At 35.1% G+C, this 19,728-nt stretch overlaps 1 protein-coding gene across 3 annotated transcripts in view; it reads left to right on the top strand.

Moving 5' to 3' along the window:
- Nucleotides 1-19,728, top strand: part of LOC114331378 (paired box protein Pax-5) — a 513,967-nt gene that overhangs the window by 449,530 nt on the left and 44,709 nt on the right. The window lies entirely within an intron of this gene.

The raw sequence follows: 19,728 nt of genomic DNA, 5'->3' as shown, positions 1-19,728 counted from the left end.
CGAAGTGTCTATCCGCCTCTATCCGTCTATCCCTTATTTGCTATTTTGTCGGGACACAAAGGTACCAATAATTTGAACGTAGTGGTTAATGCGTTGTCCCTACATGCTGGGTGAATGCGGCTTTAGTCCCATGGCAACGCTCATTACAAACAAAACGGGCTTGGCTGACGCTGTGAGATTTTAATTGATTAAAATTGGTCTTTGGCACGAAGGACCAATGAATTGGGCTGCTCCATTCGATGTTTGTGTTGAGAGTGGACTGTACTCTTTAAAGGGTTGGAACAGCCTCAGCCTCGGTGAGCAGATCTATTATAACTATTCAGTTTAGATATCTGTTTATTTTGGGTAAAATAAAATGCTGGCTAAATCTTATTCCGTTTAATGACAAGCGAAAAATATGACAATCAACTATTTAAAATCTCACAACGTCAGCCAAGCCCGTTTTGTTCGTAATAAGCGTTGCCATGGGACTAAAGCCGCGTTCACTCAGCTTGTAGGTACAACTCATTTTACCAGGTAGTATAACAGTTACACTATAATATTATTATGACGATGATGTTTCGCAGCCTTGACGCACTTATTTTTGTGCATTTTTTTTGTTGAGTACTACCTCATATGTATTACAAAATTCTATCATAATAATTACATCTCATAAATCCAATATGGTTTTGGCGATACGTTTTGGTACCAGTATTAAGATATTAGCACTACAATTAATCCATTGCTTAATAAGATAACTGATGGAGTTTATATTTTATAAAAAAACCCAAAGCAATAAAATCTGGAGAGTGTATAAATACTTAAGCCCTATATATGGAGAAATTGTCATATCGCATGCGTGTGTAATGAAACAAAAGTTTTGAAGAGAGAGAATTTTTAAATTTCCCCCGAGATTCTTTTCCACGAAGGTTGGAAATCCACATTTTCCCGTGTTATAGCGAAATATTGCGTAAACATATGCACGATTGGGATTTCAAAGGTTTTTCGGGGGTTTGGCAGGGTTGCCTGTGTCGTGAGGGCTTCGTGGTCGCGTAGCAACGCGTGTGATGTCTTCATAATCCGACAGCGCCGCTGATTGGTCAGAGAGGAGGCGGAAGGCCGCACTCACTTGTTTCACGCTGATGCGATTTACACTAAATGCGATATAGCGTTGTGGATTTCCTAATCACAAAGTCGAGTCGCTTCGATTTCCGCTTTGTTGAGAAGTTTCGGTAGATACCTTCCACCTCTTTTCCATCCTCTTAGCTCTTAACTAATGCAGCCACGAGCAATATACCTTCGTTCAGCGTGATTTACAGGAATCTCCAAAGTTGGATACCTAGAAAAAAGAATAATAAAATATCTTACCTGTAAGTGTATTTTAGTTATAAATATTTTAAAGAAAATCATATACTTGATGGAATGTCCTTGGGTTTAAATACAGTGATCAAAACGAAAAAAGAACCGCTTCTAAAAATGTTCGTACATGGTTTTGAAATAATTTCTTTTATGATATATTATTTTTATTAAATTACACCTAAAGCTATTCGCTATAACTATAGCAAAGTTTTTGTTACCGAACGGTAAATTTTCTTGACAAAAAAAAAATAAAAAGTGATAAATGTGAAAAATTCGATTTACTTTTTTAATAACAGCGTTGCTAAACATTATTTTGAAACAAAACTAATAATAACCCGGTCTATATAGACATTTCAAATAACAAAAATTGCCGGAGAGCCAAATTTTGGTGGAGAGCTAGGGTATACCATACCAAATAAAGTTTAAAAAGTCCCCATCGATCCCATGTGTGCGTCAAAAGTTATTCGGGGTCAAAGGTCAAAATTTGAGATTTTTTGGATTTTTTTCGAAAACGGTAAGTTTTATCAAAAAAAAACCTTAAACCAAAGTTGTAGATCTTAAAATTTTCTACAAAAATAGTCCTTACTATTTTTTTCCTAAGAGTTGCCATTCCTGAGATATCGCGATTCAAAGAGTCACATTATACATGATATGCACACTCGGCTCGTTTTTTTACCGTGGTTTCCCCTGTAGGCCTTCTCCACTAACTGTTTTGACAATTTTAGGATAATTTAAGGAAACAATACCGGTCAAGTTCTAGATATTACCTTATTATTGATATTGATTATTGATATTGCTATTGATTATTAGGTTAACTATTGTTTTGATTTCTTTAGATATTTTAATCAGATTCATATTCATGAAAGTCTACTTCAACAGTCAAGTCTTCTTCGATTTCATCTTCTTCCTCTTCCTCTTGCTGGATGTTCAAAAATTGTTCAAATGTGACTGAGTAATTGGTCTCTTCATTAAAATCACATGAGTCTTCCTCTGTTGTACTAAACTGGACATTTGAGCAAGACTGACCTTGGCAGTTGGTACACACTAGAGAACACAGCAACCCGACTTTTTTACATCCACATTTGGCACTACAACCTTTTTTGCAATTGCAAAAAATAGTGTTAAGGAGTTTTTCTGGAGCAGGTGGGAGTAAGGTTTTAATCGGTTCCAGAGTATTATCTATTAATTTCCAACCCGTCTTCTGGATTCAGTTCATTGCCTAGCCATGTTTGAACTTGATAATATACTCGATACAAATGTTGAAAAGCAGATGCTGATGTTGGAGGAAGACATGATAGTTGTACTTGTTTCTTGTTTCGCGTATTTTTTACAAAAGTTAAGTATCGGTATTTATCAAGACAAATAATTTTTTTGGAGCTCCATAAACCGCAAGAAGAAAGCGAATTCCTTCCGTAAATATCAACAGCGAACAGAGATATATTCTTCGAATAGTTTATCGGCTTATCCCAAATACCAAAATTACATTTTATTTTTACATGCGATAACCGGCTGCGACACTACGTCCGCAATGTACAGAAGGGGCAAAACGTCAGTACATACTTAAATTATTCGAAAAAAAAGATTTGACTGACTGCTGTAAAGTTTTTACAGACCTTGATTCTACACCGCAAACAATAATTACGGAAGGAATTCGCTTTCTTCTTGCGGTTTATGGAGCTCCAAAAAAATTATTTGTCTTGATAAATACCGATACTTAACTTTTGTAAAAAATACGCGAAACAAGAAACAAGTACAACTATCATGTCTTCCTCCAACATCAGCATCTGCTTTTCAACATTTGTATCAAGTATATTATCAAGTTCAAACATGGCTAGGCAATGAACTGAATTCAGAAGACTGGGGTTTAAAATTAATAGATAATACTCTGGAACCGATTAAAATCTTACTCCCACCTGCTCCAGAAAAACTCCTTAACACTATTTTTTGCAATTGCAAAAAAGGTTGTAGTGCCAAATTAATGTGGATGTAAAAAAGTCGGGTTGCTGTGTTCTCTAGTGTGTACCAACTGCCAAGGTCAGTCTTGCTCAAATGTCCAGTTTAGTACAACAGAGGAAGACTCCTGTGATTTTAATGAAGAGACCAATGACTCAGTCACATTTGAACAATTTTTGAACATCCAGCAAGAGGAAGAGGAAGAAGATGAAATCGAAGAAGACTTGACTGTTGAAGTAGACTTTCAAGAATATGAATCTGATTAAAATATCTAAAGAAATCAAAACAATAGTTAACCTAATAATCAATAGCAATATCAATAATCAATATCAATAATAAGGTAATATCTAGAACTTGACCGGTATTGTTTCCTTAAATTATCCTAAAATTGTCAAAACAGTTAGTGGAGTAGGCCTACAGGGGAAACCACGGTAAAAAAACGCGCCGAGTACACTACCTCACAGGTGGTGTGGAAACGTGTGCATATCATGTATAATGTGACTCTTTGAATCGCGATATCTCAGGAATGGCAACTCTTAGGAAAAAATAGTAAAGACTATTTTTGTAGAGAATTTTAAGATCTACAACTTTGGTTTAAGGTTTTTTTTGATAAAACTTACCGTTTTCGAAAAAATCCAAAAAATCTCAAATTTTGACCTTTGATCCCGAATAACTTTTGACGCACACATGGGATCGATGGGGACTTTTTACACTTTATTTGTTATGGTATACCCTAGCTCTCCACCAAAATTTGGCTCTCCGGCAATTTTTGTTATTTGCCAAGAATTTTGATGTCTAAGTTGACCGGATTATAACGTGTATGGGCTCCTTTAACTCACTGAACTTCTGCACAACGTCCAGACATACTGTCAGTCACATTTCTTCCACAAGAACTTCCTTGACATGTTGTAGGTTTCTTAGTGGCTGACAATCATTCAAGCTCTGTCCGAGTGTACGCAAAATGTTTTTAATGGGATTTAAATCTAGACTCCCCGCTGGCCAGGCCATAACCTGAATATTGTGGATCGTCAAATAATTTTGCACTATCCTTGCCATGTGCGGTCTCGCATTATCTTGCTGAAGGATAAATTCTGGACCCGTATTTTCAGCAAATGGGACAACCCACGAAAAGCTTGGGTTTCTTGAATTGTGGAGTCCAAAAAGCGCTTGCCTGGTCTTCCCTAGACTCTAACACGTCAATCGACATGATTTAAAAGAAATCTGGACTCGTCAGTAAACATGACATTACTCTATTGTGCCATGGTCTAATTCATGTGTTTTTCTGCAAACAAGCGTCTGGCTCTACAATGTACAGGGTTCAGAGGAGGTACTCTAGCTGGCCTTCTTGCATTCAATCCATGTTCGTGGAACCGACTACGTACAAGTTTGAGTATTTACCAGTTTGAGTATTTACCTTATGAATATTTACCTTAGTTTGAGTATTTACCAGTAAAAATATTTTGAGTCAATTCGACGACACTGTCTAAAGATATTGCCTGACAAAGGGACCGTAATAAACAAAAAATATTAAAAAAAAAAAAAAAAAAATCACTGGGAAAATCCCAATAGTTGGCTGTATACCATAGTTTAAAAAACCAATACAGAAGTAAAAACTTCGAGATGTATTCTGGTATAAAATCGTTTATTTAAAAACTATAAAATGCCATCGATTGCAGAACGTTTTCGTTCTAAACAGAACATCTTCAGTGCCTAGAATGAAGTATTTCCACGTTAGATTAAAGCAAAAGGTTAAAAATGTGACTGTTAAAATGAAAAAAGTGTGGGAATACTTACATCCTGTCGAGTATTTTGAAACTAGCACACCGTAAATAGTGTTAACATCATCATATATGGTTTACATAATGTAATATGTTAAAATGTTATGACTACAAGTCGATGTTAATGGATAAAGTGGAACACATGCTAAAAGGGTGCCATGGTTCCCTGCTCGAAGATACTAGGTACTTGCCAATTCAATGGGCACAGACCAACTGAGAAATTATGAAGTGGATATACAATTTGACAAGGGTGACATGACATGACAAGATAAAGCCAATTTTTGGTTAAAGTTTCATTTGATTTTGGATTTTTTAATAAAATGCGAAGGTTTGTCTGCAAAAAATAATTTAAATTATTTGAATAATAAAATCTACTGTAAAGTTTAAATTAGCAACTCTCTATTCCAGAATAACTTATAGATTCATTAAATTTAATGCAGATATATTACGTGGTTTAAGTTGTGACGTCATCAGATGTGAAATGACGAGATGAAAGTTGAGTTTGTTGAAACAAGGAAATACACTACATAATAAGATAATTAGACTTGCGTGGAAAAACAAAGCTAAACAAGCCGAGAAAACCAGAATTTAAGAGTGTTTTTATGTGATGAAATGTTGGTTGCCTAACAAGGCAAGCAGACAACAGGTAGAAGGTAAACGGTAGAATATTGTGTTATTATGTTACTTACTCATTTTCTCTCATCTCCGCTTACAATAATAAAAAACACCATACATCCAATCACTCTGGTCTGTCATATATATCAATTTCCTTACTTAGTAACATTCTGTCACTTCTTTCTTTTTAGATTCTTAGACTTTACTTAACAATAGGATACTGCACACCTATATCCATTACGACCCATTCAGTCAAACTTCTTTCAGATTATAACATTTAAGTTTTATTGCATTCACTATTCTTCTTTTTTCATCTATCTTTTCATTTCCATTCATATCAGGCAACTTCCAATATCCATTTATCCCAATTTAAAATAAAAAAAATTTTTTCACATTTTTCATTTGTTTGATTTCAGTTACAATCACATACGTTCATAAAGTTTGTGCACTTAAACATATTTCATTCAATTTAGATTCTTCTTTACATACTGACACCAACCCACAATTTGACCTATATTGGTAGCTCTCATTCTAATTATTTTATTCACTATTCCACGTTGGTAGACTATCAAGATACATTACTTCCAATTCATTCAGTCCTTTCAAAACTACATAAAGATGAATTAGACTTTATGTCACATAGTTTAATTTTATTATATTATTACATACTCTCATTCATTTCACAATACTATATACAATCATATCCTTCACACATATATCTACCTCACTAACAGTAATCTTTAGTTATTTAATTTTGTTAACAACTATTTTCCAACTTTTAACAGACATAATTATTCATTACAATAATATAATAATAAATTTAACACAATAAATAGCCACCTTTCGTATATATACTGTTTTCTCGCAATATTCTACCGTTTACCTTCAACCTGTTGCCTGCTTGCCTTGTTAGGCAACCAACATTTCATCACATAAAAACACTCTTAAATTCTGGTTTTCTCGGCTTGTTTAGCTTTGTTTTTCCACGCAAGTCTAATTATCTTATTATGTAGTGTATTTCCTTGTTTCAACAAACTCAACTTTCATCTCGTCATTTCACATCTGATGACGTCACAACTTAAACCACGTAATATATCTGCATTAAATTTAATGAATCTATAAGTTATTCTGGAATAGAGAGTTGCTAATTTAAACTTTACAGTAGATTTTATTATTCAAATAATTTAAATTATTTTTTGCAGACAAACCTTCGCATTTTATTAAAAAATCCAAAATCAAATGAAACTTTAACCAAAAATTGGCTTTATCTTGTCATGTCATGTCACCCTTGTCAAATTGTATATCCACTTCATAATTTCTCAGTTGGTCTGTGCCCATTGAATTGGCAAGTACCTAGTATCTTCGAGCAGGGAACCATGGCACCCTTTTAGCATGTGTTCCACTTTATCCATTAACATCGACTTGTAGTCATAACATTTTAACATATTACATTATGTAAACCATATATGATGATGTTAACACTATTTACGGTGTGCTAGTTTCAAAATACTCGACAGGATGTAAGTATTCCCACACTTTTTTCATTTTAACAGTCACATTTTTAACCTTTTGCTTTAATCTAACGTGGAAATACTTCATTCTAGGCACTGAAGATGTTCTGTTTAGAACGAAAACGTTCTGCAATCGATGACATTTTATAGTTTTTAAATAAACGATTTTATACCAGAATACATCTCGAAGTTTTTACTTCTGTATTGGTTTTTTAAAAAATATTTAAGTTCAACTACCTTATATTGAAGGTTAACAAAAAATGGTTCTGGACAGACTAAACCGAGCCATAACCCATCTTGAACTGATTGACGACGTACAAGCTGGCTTCAGGAAACACAGGAACACCATGGACCATGTAGTCGATTTCGACCAAAAAGTCAAGGATGCTTTCCACCGTAAGATGTCAACAGTTGCAGTGCTAGTAGACCTCAAAGCTGCATACGACACAGTATGGAGAGGTTTGCTGTTACACAAGATAGCGAAGTCTGGAATTGACGGCAAACTATTCAATTTGATAAAATCCTTTCTCGGGGAAAGGTATCAGAGAGTCAAATTTCACAACCACTGTTCCAAATTCAGATTGCAAAGACAAGGGCTGCCACAAGGAGCTGTCATCAGCTGTCAATTGTTTAACTTAATGATAAACGATGTGCTCGCAATGATCAGAAAGACACCTGGTGTGGAAGCCCTCCTGTATGCCGATGACCTCCTAATATGGGCATCAAGTAGCAGTGTGAGAGCGCTCGAGGGAGTAATGAACCAGGCTCTGAAAAAACTAGAAAAATGGGCGGATAAAAACTTCCTAACTGTCAGTACAATCAAAACCGTATATCAAGTACTTACCCTTTCAACAAAACAGACTGCTGTCAAGGTGATATACAAAGGAGTTGATTTGGAAAGTCAGGATGTAACAAAATACCTGGGGGTGTACATGACGTGGAAACGTCAACCTCAAATCGACGACATTGCAGAGAAAGCCACAAAGAGATGTCGACTGCTCAAACGTCTCACAGCAACAAAGTGGGGCGCCACGCAAGATGTCCTGGTAACAACATACAAAACCTATGTCCGGCCGATATTAGAATACGGGAGTGAAGCTACAATAACTGCGAGTACAAACACCACCTCCAAGCTTGAAGTCGCCCAGAACACTGCCCGTCGCGTCATCACCGGTGCTCCAAAATCAACACCGATTACATCAATGGAAGCCCAGACCGGTATTGAACCAATACAATGCCACAGAGAGCAACACGCGTTAGCCTTCTGGGAAAGGCAGAGACGAATACTTCCACAAAAATGGGATGAATATAGACAAGCAGCCTCACGTCTTAAAACACAAACCACTCCGCTTACAGTAGCAAACCAAATCATGGAAAAATACCACATTGACCTGTCGGAAGCCGCCCCTTTCGCAGCGCAAACTACACTGGCCCGCTGTCTACCAAACACAGAATTGCTTCTTGAAAACCATAACGACCCGAAGCACTTATCGTCAGACATTGTCCTAAGGAAAGCCGCCCTAGAGACGATACACATCAAGTACCCAGCGCATGAGTGGCTCCACATCTACTGCGATGGTTTCTCGATGCCGGACTCGGGAAGAACAGGAGCAGGATATGTCTCAACATTCTTCAAAGGCTCTATAGCTGTGGGTGCCCCTCTCACCAACTACGACGGCGAAATTGCTGCTATACACGAAGCTGCAAAAAATCTTGAGAATTTCCAACACCCCCAAAAAGTTGCCTTCTTCATCGACTGCCAAGCCGCAATCCTCGCTCTGTCGACAAATCGATATACCGACTGTGTCAAAACAATATCTTGCCGCGTTCAACTATCGAACTTGCTGGAAAAAGGGTGGCTGATTACTCTACAATGGATCCCTAGTCATGTCGGTGTTGAAGGAAATGAAGCGGCAGATGAACTTGCAAAAGAAGGCACTACTCTTCCACGGCCCCCTAGCTTCCAATCATACACATCAGCAAAATCCACCATCAGAAGAGGAATCAAAGCGAAGATAAAAGAGCAGCAAATACCAGACGGTGCTGGAAAATCTTGGGCGCACCTAATAGAGTCACCAATCCCTCGCAACTTGCCGAGACCCATTAGTGTAGCCGTGTTCAGAACAACTACGGGACATGACTACCTGGCTTCCCATCTACATCGCATCGGCGTCCGCGAAAATGACAACTGTCCACTATGTAATCAGCCCCAGATGGATGCTGCTCACCTCCCAGTGTGCCCAGCCCTGATAACAGACCCACCCGAGGAGGATGAAGATCGCCTACGAGAAACGGCTCGTCTATACTGGTCAGCGCGCCACCAAATGGCTAACATGCCAAGGGTGGGCGTTGGCTAGTAAGTAAGTAAGTAAGTAATATTGAAGGTTACAGATAAAATATGACAAAGTACAAGATCATGATCGTCATCAACGGGCTACAGCCCTTAAAGGGCATTGACCTTCTTAAGATTTCTACGCCATTTTGCTCTGTTACTTGCTTGAAGTTTCCAGTTGGCAACACCGATCTTCTCAGCGTCCAATGTGTTACTCCATCTACCCACCTCAGCTTTGGTTTAACCCGTGTTTTTAATCGCATCGGTTGCTCTGTTCCAGTATTTTTTATCATGTTTGATTCCGGGGCCTGGGCTATATGTGCTGCCCACTGTAAACGATTTCGCTTGATTGTAGTTATAATATTTGTTCCACCAAATGTATGCTTGTAAATATATTTCAGTTCGAAGTTATATCTGCTGCGTAATACGTTTCTTTCAAAAATCGATAAAGAGAATTTGTCTGTTTCGTTTAGGGTTCATACCTCTGATTCATATGTGAAAACGGGGATAATCAGTTTTCTAAACAGTCTTGACCATGATAACACCCATTTGTAATTATGATTATGGTGTTATTATTGGGGTTAACCGATGTTAACCGATGACAGCTTTGCAATTTTGTTCATTGAGCAGTTCATGTGTCAACATTTCCAGCTCTGGTATGTGTGTTAGTTGCCATGAAATTGGTTTAATTTTGATCTATATGTAACCTCATTCGATTTGCTGCTGCTACTATCTCGGTTAGGATCTCTGTGGTTCTCGTCCTGATCCTTGTTATAAGATCCACGTCGGCGTCGTCACCATATGCTAGAATTTGGAATTGTTTAAAGTAGAAGATATCTGGACAAAATAACCAAGACACGTTAAGAAAGTTGGTCGGTCATAACAACTAAAGTTCAGTATCAGCAAAATACCAGTACCGACTAAAAACGAATATTTTTGTTATACTAAAGAGGATGCTGGATCTTCTCCAAGTATATGCTGGGTGACCTCTTTTCCTTTTTCCTTGGGGATTCCACTCTAAGGCAGTCTTTGCAATACTGCAACTATTTTTTCGGAGCGTGTGACCTATCCAACCCCACTATGTGGACTTTATCTCATTCTCTACCCTCTTTTTTGGGTCAGGTGTAGTAGTCTGATGATGTTTAGCCAGAAAATACCAACAATTCTTCGTAGACATTTTTTAACAAAGATTTGCAGTTTGTCTGTAAGAGTTTCTGCCACTTTTCAGGTTTCACATTCGTAGAGTAGAACAGACATGACATTTGACTGGAACATTCGGATCTTTGTCCTTTGTAGTATACTCGCCGGACCTCCAAACAGGGTGGAGCCTGCTGAATGCTCGTTGAGCGTTTCGTATCCTCATACAAATAGCGTCTTCTGTACCTCCGTTTTCTGTTGTGACACTTCCAAGATATGTAAAGTTTTCCACATTCTCAATCTGCATGTTGTCGATAGTAAATAGCGTGTTGTTCTTTGCATTTATTCTCATGGACTTGGTTTTATTAATATTGATGTTCAAACCTATTTTATTGGCTTCAGTGGAAAGTGTTTCCAATTGGTCAGCCACATCTTGGAACCTTTGTCCCATAAGGCAGATATCCTCGGCGTATTCTAGATCGCTTAGGCGTATGGTTAACGTCCATTGTATCCGTCTTGTGTCGGAGTCTAGTTTGGAGAGAACATAGTCTATAGCTATGTTAAAAAACAACGGAGAAAGTACGCACCCCTGTCTGACTCCAATAAGTACGTCAAATTCGTCACTGTTGATCCCATTGTGTGTCACGCTACAGTAAAATTTATTAACATATGTACCTTTATTTTCGGAAATAACATATTACTAAATTGTGTAGGTTATCTAATTATAAAGTTATACATAAATATAAAATATGTATTTATTGATTGCATTGATTTTAAATTGCTTATTATTATATTATTCAAAATTAAAACCGTATTAAGCCATATAAAATTATCTAAAATTGTCCGCGCTCTATCTAAATTATTTCAAATAAATACAAAATAAAACACTCTACAAATGACTAACGGTTTCACTAAGAAACCGCAAAATCAGAAGAAACTAGGTATTACTTTCCAACATTAGCGATTATTTCATCCAAACAAAAACTTTTAAGACTTTTGAAATGGATAACGGAATTTCAAATAAAAGAAATATTAATGGTAGATTATTTCACGAGGAGAAATTGGATCATAAAAATCTTTTTAGTGCAAATCATATAAACACCTTCGGGTCTAAAGATCGTAAATTTTTTATTTTCTAGACTAATAAGGAGGTATACTTACATTTTTTATTGAGTATGTAGACAATTCACTTTGCTAATACCTATGTACAGAAAATCTTATATTTTCCAATATCATTGAGTTTTACTAAATTAATTAACCAATAAAAATATATTAATAGCGCAGGCCGATGCTTTTTAAAAGCATTAATTTTTTTATAATTCTGAACAAACTAATAAGTATTTTAGAAAAAATTAAACGTGGAATGAAAGATTAAATTATTACCGACGGCCAAAGTCCCTTAAAATAAGCAAAAAGTTTTTTTGGATGAGATATTTGAAGTTAAAAGTCACACTCAACTTTCTCTTCATTTTCACTCCTAGAACTTTTTAATATAAACATTATAGCAGTTTTCAGGGACTTTCGGCCCTTGGTAATAATGTAATCTTCCATTCTGCATTTATAGACTAAGAGCCGGTATAACCGAAATTTGCTAATCATTTTAGGCACGATAACAGCCTATAACTCAGACCTAAACAGTAGAACCTAATAGAAAATGTAAGAACACTGTGCCGTCACTTTTTAGTGGCACATGCGTCGACAGTGGCGCTTCAAACTTTCCACTTATGTACGTGATAAATAAATTAATAGGTACCCTATATGATTAAAAATTAAGCGTAATTTTAACCCACCACCCCTTCCCACACCAACAAAAACTTCATTTTTCATTTTTTTTGTAGATAGGATGCAATAAATTTTAAAATTTCAAAAAATTCTCACGCATAGCTGAGGCTTTTATAAAACACGTCTATTTTTTATAGACCCGTAGGTTGAGTGTACATAACCTCGAAAAAAATTTTTTTTTTGAAAAAATCGTATAACTTTTTTTGGGGATGGCTGCAGATCTACATTTAGAGACAAAAACTGATGGCTACATTTATCCATCAGTTTATATCTCTAAGTTTACTAGTTAGTTGTCATACTAACGTCCAATAGTTTTGTTAGGTCTTCTGCTCCTACTACCTACAGGATCTTAACAATCAAAGATGATTTACTCTGAAGACATGTATTCATTATGTTCGCGAACCTCTTGCGCTCAGCGCTTCTGCAACTGCTCTACATAGTGGATAAGTCCGCTCTCCCGGAGCGGGCAACGGTGCGCGAACGTATCCACTATGTGGAGCGTATAGTGGATACATGCCTTTACGCTTATCTTCTTTTCGCGCATTTGCAAACATGCGCTTTCTTATCTGGTCATCAATTGGCGCCAAATCCAAACTTTCCATAATAAATTCATTTGTAATTAGTTTATTTCTTTTTTTTTTCATTGCATTTATCTGTTCAATTATTTTTATTTGTACCACATCTATTTGTCGTTCTCCTTTCTTTTGGCTATCGAACAGTTAGCCGTAAATCATAGCTGGGCATCTACCGACCTTATAGAAATTTATTTTCTATAAATTTAAATTAGTTAGCCCCAATGTCTAGAAAATATTTCGTTTATTTATTTTTACTGTGGTTTTACTGTGGATTACTATACTAAATTACTGTGGTTTCAGTTCTGTCTTGCTTCGCTTTTTTTGGTTCTCCATTTTCACGCATTATATTTGTAAAATTGTTTTTATTTTAGTAAATATTCCAGTTTATAAAAATCGGAAGTAGTATATTTATATCAAGCGCATTTTATAAATTCAAAATTGACCTTTTCATTGGACCCGCCACTCAATATATCATAGGGATTACAGTTTGATACTTCTTGATATAATACAAGTCGTGAACACACATGCATTATGATAGCTCTTCACGGATGGTGAGCATCCATGGGTCCGACTCCATGCCTTGCGCACAGACCGTGAGATTTATAAATTTATATTTTGACTATTTCATTCTGCAATTTAGGGGGATAATTTATTGTTAAAAGCCCTCACTCAGCTCATTTAGATCTTCCTTGGATATCAGATTACTTCTGATTAGATTTTGTTTCATATTTGAAGTATTTTTCTTTTGTCCTCGGTGTTACCAAAAGCTTATTGACATTTCATTTATGTCTATATTAAAAATATTGGGAACTTTGTCTCACAGAGACCTTTAGTTTTTGTCTATTTCGTTTTGAATTACCTATTTTTATGACTACTTGCTTCTCAGTAGGTATCCAACCAAAAAATAAGTATAGTAGACTCTCTCTATAACGAAAACGTATATTACGAGGTTTCGCTTATAACGAGGTACACTAGATGTCCCATGAATCTCCTATTGAACTATAACACCTCTATATCCAGGCATATTTGGTTATAACGAGGAAAAATTAAATCGAAGAATATGTTTCTTTACCTGTTTTTAACGCAGTAATGGCTATAAATAAATACCCCAATTGCCTGTATATAGAAATGCCCAACATCTGTGTTATTATCGAGGCCACTGCAATAAACTCCGCCGCCTGTAATAAACTTCTTTCTGTTTATCTATTGACCGATATTGTTCAGGTCGACCATCGACACCTAATAAACTACGTAAGAGGCATCAAAACATTTCAATATTATTGCAGTCTGATATAACGAGATCCGCTTATAACGAGGTAATTAGACCGCCATTTAAGTTCTCGTCATAGAGGGAGTCTACTGTATCTATAAATGACATTACGATTTCTGCCACTGTTACGATTATTTAAATTAAGTTTATCCGGAACATAGCATTATTAATTACGAAAAAACATAATACCGTCCATTGAATGAATTAAGATAATATGTGTCGTTAAAAGCAAATTAGCAGAGCTAAGTTATAAAAGAAAATAAAACTAGACCTTAAAAATTAAAAACAAAAAAAATAATACTAAAATAATAAAATACCTCTTATTATTCCGCAATATCACCTACAAATGAATCATAAACATCCTCCTATGCAAAACAATGTATTTTGAGAACAATAATTTCCGATATGGAAAGAGAAACGTCAAAATAAAAGTATTTTTAACTGAAATTATGGCTATTTCTCTTAGTTGGCAAAAAACATAAAAATGACAAGAAAAACTAGTACCAGAACCAGAAATTGTTTAATTGAAATTGTAGTTAATTCTCTCAAACAAACATACATACATTTGGAAGATGTATTTATAGAAATAGTTGATAAATATACAAATACCTAGGTACCTTGATTCTAGAAAATAATGGTCAAATAACAGAAATAAGGGACAGGATAGAAATATCAAGATATGCGTTTGTAAAAAATGAAAAAACTATGTGCAATAAAAACCTTAGATTAAAACTGAGAGTAAGAGTTCTGATATAATAAATTGCGTGTTCTCGATACTACAATAAGGGCTTGAAAGCTGGACACTGACACAATAACACAAAATAAGCTAGAGGCATTTGAACTGTCGTGTTACAGGGGATGCATATAATAAGATAGAAGAAAACGAACCGAAAGTATAGCTGGGAATAGAAATAATAAATACAATGAAAATAAGAAAGTTACAATGTCTGGGACACGTAATGAGGGGATAGCGATATGAAATACTAAGATTGTTAATACCGGAAAAAATAAGGGGAGGAAGGATTATGTAAAAATGGAGGGTGTCATTGTTGAAAAATTTAAAGGGGTGGTTGCAGTTCAGTAGAATTCTTCAGAATAGCGGTAGGTAGAGTTAAGATCTTCTTCTTTAGGTGCCGTGTCTTTATTCAGACGTTGACCGTCATCATGTTTACAATTTCCTGAAATATCTCTCAATCGACTGCTGCACGAAATAATTCTTCTACTTTGCAGCCACACGATTGTCTAATATTACGCAGCCATGAAAGTTTCTTTCGACCAATCCATCTCTTTCCCTCCACTTTTCCTTGTATTATAAGGCGAAGCAGATGGTATTTAGGTCCTCTAATTATATGGCCGAAGTATTCTCTTTTTCTCCTCTTTATGATGCTTATGAGCAGACGTTCTGAATTCAGCATTTGAAGAACATCTTCATTGGAAGTGTGCGAAACCCACGATATCTTTAGGATTCGTCGATAGCACCACAAGTCAAATGCTTCTATTTTGTTTAGCATTGTGGTTTTTAACGTCCATGTTTCACAACCGTACAATAGGATAGACCACACATAACATTTCATCACATTCTTTTCAATATTCATCGACAGGTTTCTGTTACATTAAACTGGTTTCCAGGTCATAAAAGCCTTCCGTGATATTTCAACCCTAGTTATTATCTCTTGATCAGAGTCAGAATTTACATTTAACATGCTGTCAAGGTACTTGAAATGATTGATTTAAGATTTAAGAGGTAAGATAGTTATGTGATAATGTAAACCTCCTATTTAGAGACGACACTTGAAGAAGAAATGTATTCCTATTAAATGAAGTAGATAATATAAAAGTGCAAGAAGAAAATAGTTTCAGAACACTGCACTAGTAAAGCAGAGACTTCTTCTTCTTTACGTGCCATCTACGCGACGAAGGTTGGTAATCATCATTGCTATTCTCACTTTTGACACTCGAAAGAGTTCAGTTGAGCTGCATCCAAACCATTCTCTGAGATTTCTCAGCCAGGACATTTTTCTCTTACCTAGGCTGCGCCTTCCTTGAATCCTCCCCTGATCTTTCCCCTAATCAGAGACAATAAGTGGCAATTAAAACTCACTACACAATTTTGATATTTTTTCAATATAGCCGTACTTTTACTATGATATCTCCCTTCCCGTTTAAATAACACTCAATACTTTTCGTTCCTTCATTGTTGAGTCATTTCATCTTCTTAGTTCTAATTATCACATCTTATATTTCACACTGTTCATCCTGGCTGGCCCATTTATAATATTGCCCCTATAATATACATCCATTTTACATTAATATGTGAAAGCCTTGAATTATCCATGTCTTTTAGTCCGTCCGTAAACATAACTCATATTATTAGAACAAATAGAATCTCAAGTGATGTGTATTCGAATGAAAACCTATTGTCCAAAGATGGTAATAAATAAGCCACAATTAAAATGAAAAAAATAATTTTATTAACGTTTCGACGCCCAAATCGGGTGCCGTTGTCAAAATACAAAATATTACTAAAATAAACAAAAGAGTTGTTGTTAAGCAAAAAAATTCTTCTAATATTTATTTAATCTCACTCATTTTTGAATGAACTATCTTTCAGTAAGTCGTCCCAGGAACGCAACTCATAAATATTGGCAATATCATTTTAAAGTCTTCTACTTTAAAATGTATAATATATATCTGAATTGCCAATATAAATGAGTGAGATTAAATAAATATTAGAAGAATTTTTTTGCTTAACAACAACTCTTTTGTTTATTTTAGTAATATTTTGTATTTTGACAACGGAACCCGATTTGGGCGTCGAAACGTTAATAAAATTATTTTTTTTCATTTTAATTGTGGCTTATTTCCCATATAAATAATTAATCATAAAAATGCCACAAGGAAATAGCTTCAGAACAACATGGTAATAAAGGTAAAATTTCATCTCTGATCTCGGTTTTATTTAAAGTCGCCGAAGTAGTACAAGCGATATATTATTTGACGCGTTTTAACAAGACGAGCTTAAATAATAATATATATTTCCGCTTCCTGTCTGTCCGAGCATCTGTCCATGAACACAAATTCTCAGTTATTAGAACATAATACAGAACGACAAATAAAGTGCCGAATGAGAGCTTATAATCCAAAGATGGTAATAAAGGTGAGAAATTTGACCTGGGCCTTGGATTTCAGAGTTGCAATCGAAAGTACTGTTTTAAAGTCCACGAAATAGTAAAATTGATATAATATGTGACGCGCCTTGGCAAGACGAGAACAAGTATATACTTCAGATTTTTATATCACTGCCGGTTTAAAAGTTATGACCGGAAGTTTGGCAAAAATTACTTAAAATTAGTGAAACCGAATATTAGTCGTGACAAAGTTACAGGAAGAGTTCAAATTATTGACGTCCGGTTCTAGTTTCAGTCACGTTCGGTGAAAACCTAGGACGTACGAACGAAGTCCAATTGCCTCTTTTTATGTAATCATGACATATTTACAGAAAAAATATGAAACCATAATCAAAACAAATAGCAAATAAGAACAAAAAATAAAAGAAATATCTTGATTATAGGTAGTGCACTAAGTAATATATACCTTTGTACAAATAAGTGAAATATTAACGCAGTAATTTCTAGTATACTCAACCAACAAATTATATCTTTAATATTCCTGTTGGACAACGGGTTAAATACAGAATTTGTATTTAAATCAGGTTGGAAACATCCCATTAAATAATTTACATCCAGGGAAGCTATCAAATTTAAATTACCACTTAAAATATGAACTTTGCAGTAATTATTCCCTGAAGACAAAGATGTATAAATTATTACTACGGAAAATCGGACTTAAGATGAAGGAAACACACTTTGGGAGAAGCGCTAACTTCCGGTCAGAGATGATTTGTGCACATCTTACCGGACCGAATCCCTTCCTTTGTAAATTCTCAATTAATGTTTCTTAGACCATAACTACAACAATCAGTGATTCTCTTTAAAGTAACTGTATAAATGTCTATTAATGGTGTTTACTAGTTATTGTTATATTGCTTAAAATATATGTAGTAGCTCGGGAAAAATAATAGACTTTGGGCCGGTTGTTCGAACGCTAATCAACAATGATCACTATCAAATATTTAATTATTGTCATAACTGTCAATGTCAACTTTGGTTGGGTTGCTGAAAACATAATTGATTATAATTATGCGATTAGTTAATTAATTAACATTACAATTATTAACATAATTGATTAACTAATTTCATAATTGTACTCAATAATTATGTTTTCAGCAACAAAATCAAAGTTGACATTGACAGTTGTGACAGTAATTAAATATTTGATAATGATCATTTTTGATTAACGTTCGAACAACCGGCCCTAAGTGTGTAAAAAGTTATTGATAAAGGAACAAAAAATAATAACTTATTGACTAACTGCTACTGTAGTTAATATTTGTACATATTATTTAGTATTCTTCAAAATCGTTAGAGATATTGCTTTCACCGAAATTGTTAACGTTTTGTACATCTCAGTCATTAAAACTAAACATAAAACATTACATTTAATGTTTACCTTTTTGTTCATTTCTATTTGTCCCATTCTTTCTTTGTATTGTCATATTTTGTGTGAACTATTAACAGGGACATGAATATTAAATATAAAGTTTAGTTTTTATGATTGGCAGGTTATAGTAATCCATAATGTTGATATTTTACCCTTCCTGGCATAATTTATCCATCACACTTATGTCTTGAAAGAGGACCACAAAAGACCATCGGAGAGGACCACAAAAAATCAAGTGGTGGATGCTAAAAGATGAGAAGGAAGGTCTATTCAGGAAAAGAATAGTAGAAAAAATATGTTGGAACACGAAAGGAAGCCCTAACACAATTTGGAGGAAAATGGCCAATATTATTAGAGAGACGGCTATTGAAATACTTGGGAAAACGCCAGGAAAGAAGTTTGAGGATAAAGAGACTTGGTGGTGGTCAAATGAAGTACAAGGAAAAATAAAAGAGAATGGAAAATTATATAAAAAGTGGCAAGAAACCAGATCGGATATAGATCTTCAAAACTATATGGTCGCCAAAAAGGAAGCGAAAGTAGCAGTAGCAAAAGCTAAAGCAGAAGCGTATTCAAACCTATACGATCAACTTGATACCAGGGAAGGCGAAGCAAAGATATATAAAATAGCCAAACAGAGAGCAAAGAAAGCAAGAGATTTTAATCAGATTAGATGTATCCGAGATGAAAATAATAAAATACTAATTCACGAAAAGGATGTCAAAAAGAGATGGAGAAAGTATTTTGACAGTTTATTAAATGAAGAATTTGACAGACAGCCTGTCGAGTTAACGGAGACAGTAACAGTAATGGTTACCAGAATAACAAACGAGGAAGTAGCTCAAGCGCTTCAAAAAATAAAGAAAGGAAAAGCAGT

The sequence above is a fragment of the Diabrotica virgifera genome, chromosome 6 (assembly GCF_917563875.1).
Source record: "Diabrotica virgifera virgifera chromosome 6, PGI_DIABVI_V3a".
NCBI lineage: Eukaryota > Metazoa > Arthropoda > Insecta > Coleoptera > Chrysomelidae > Diabrotica > Diabrotica virgifera.
This window is presented reverse-complemented; position numbering and strand designations above follow the sequence as displayed.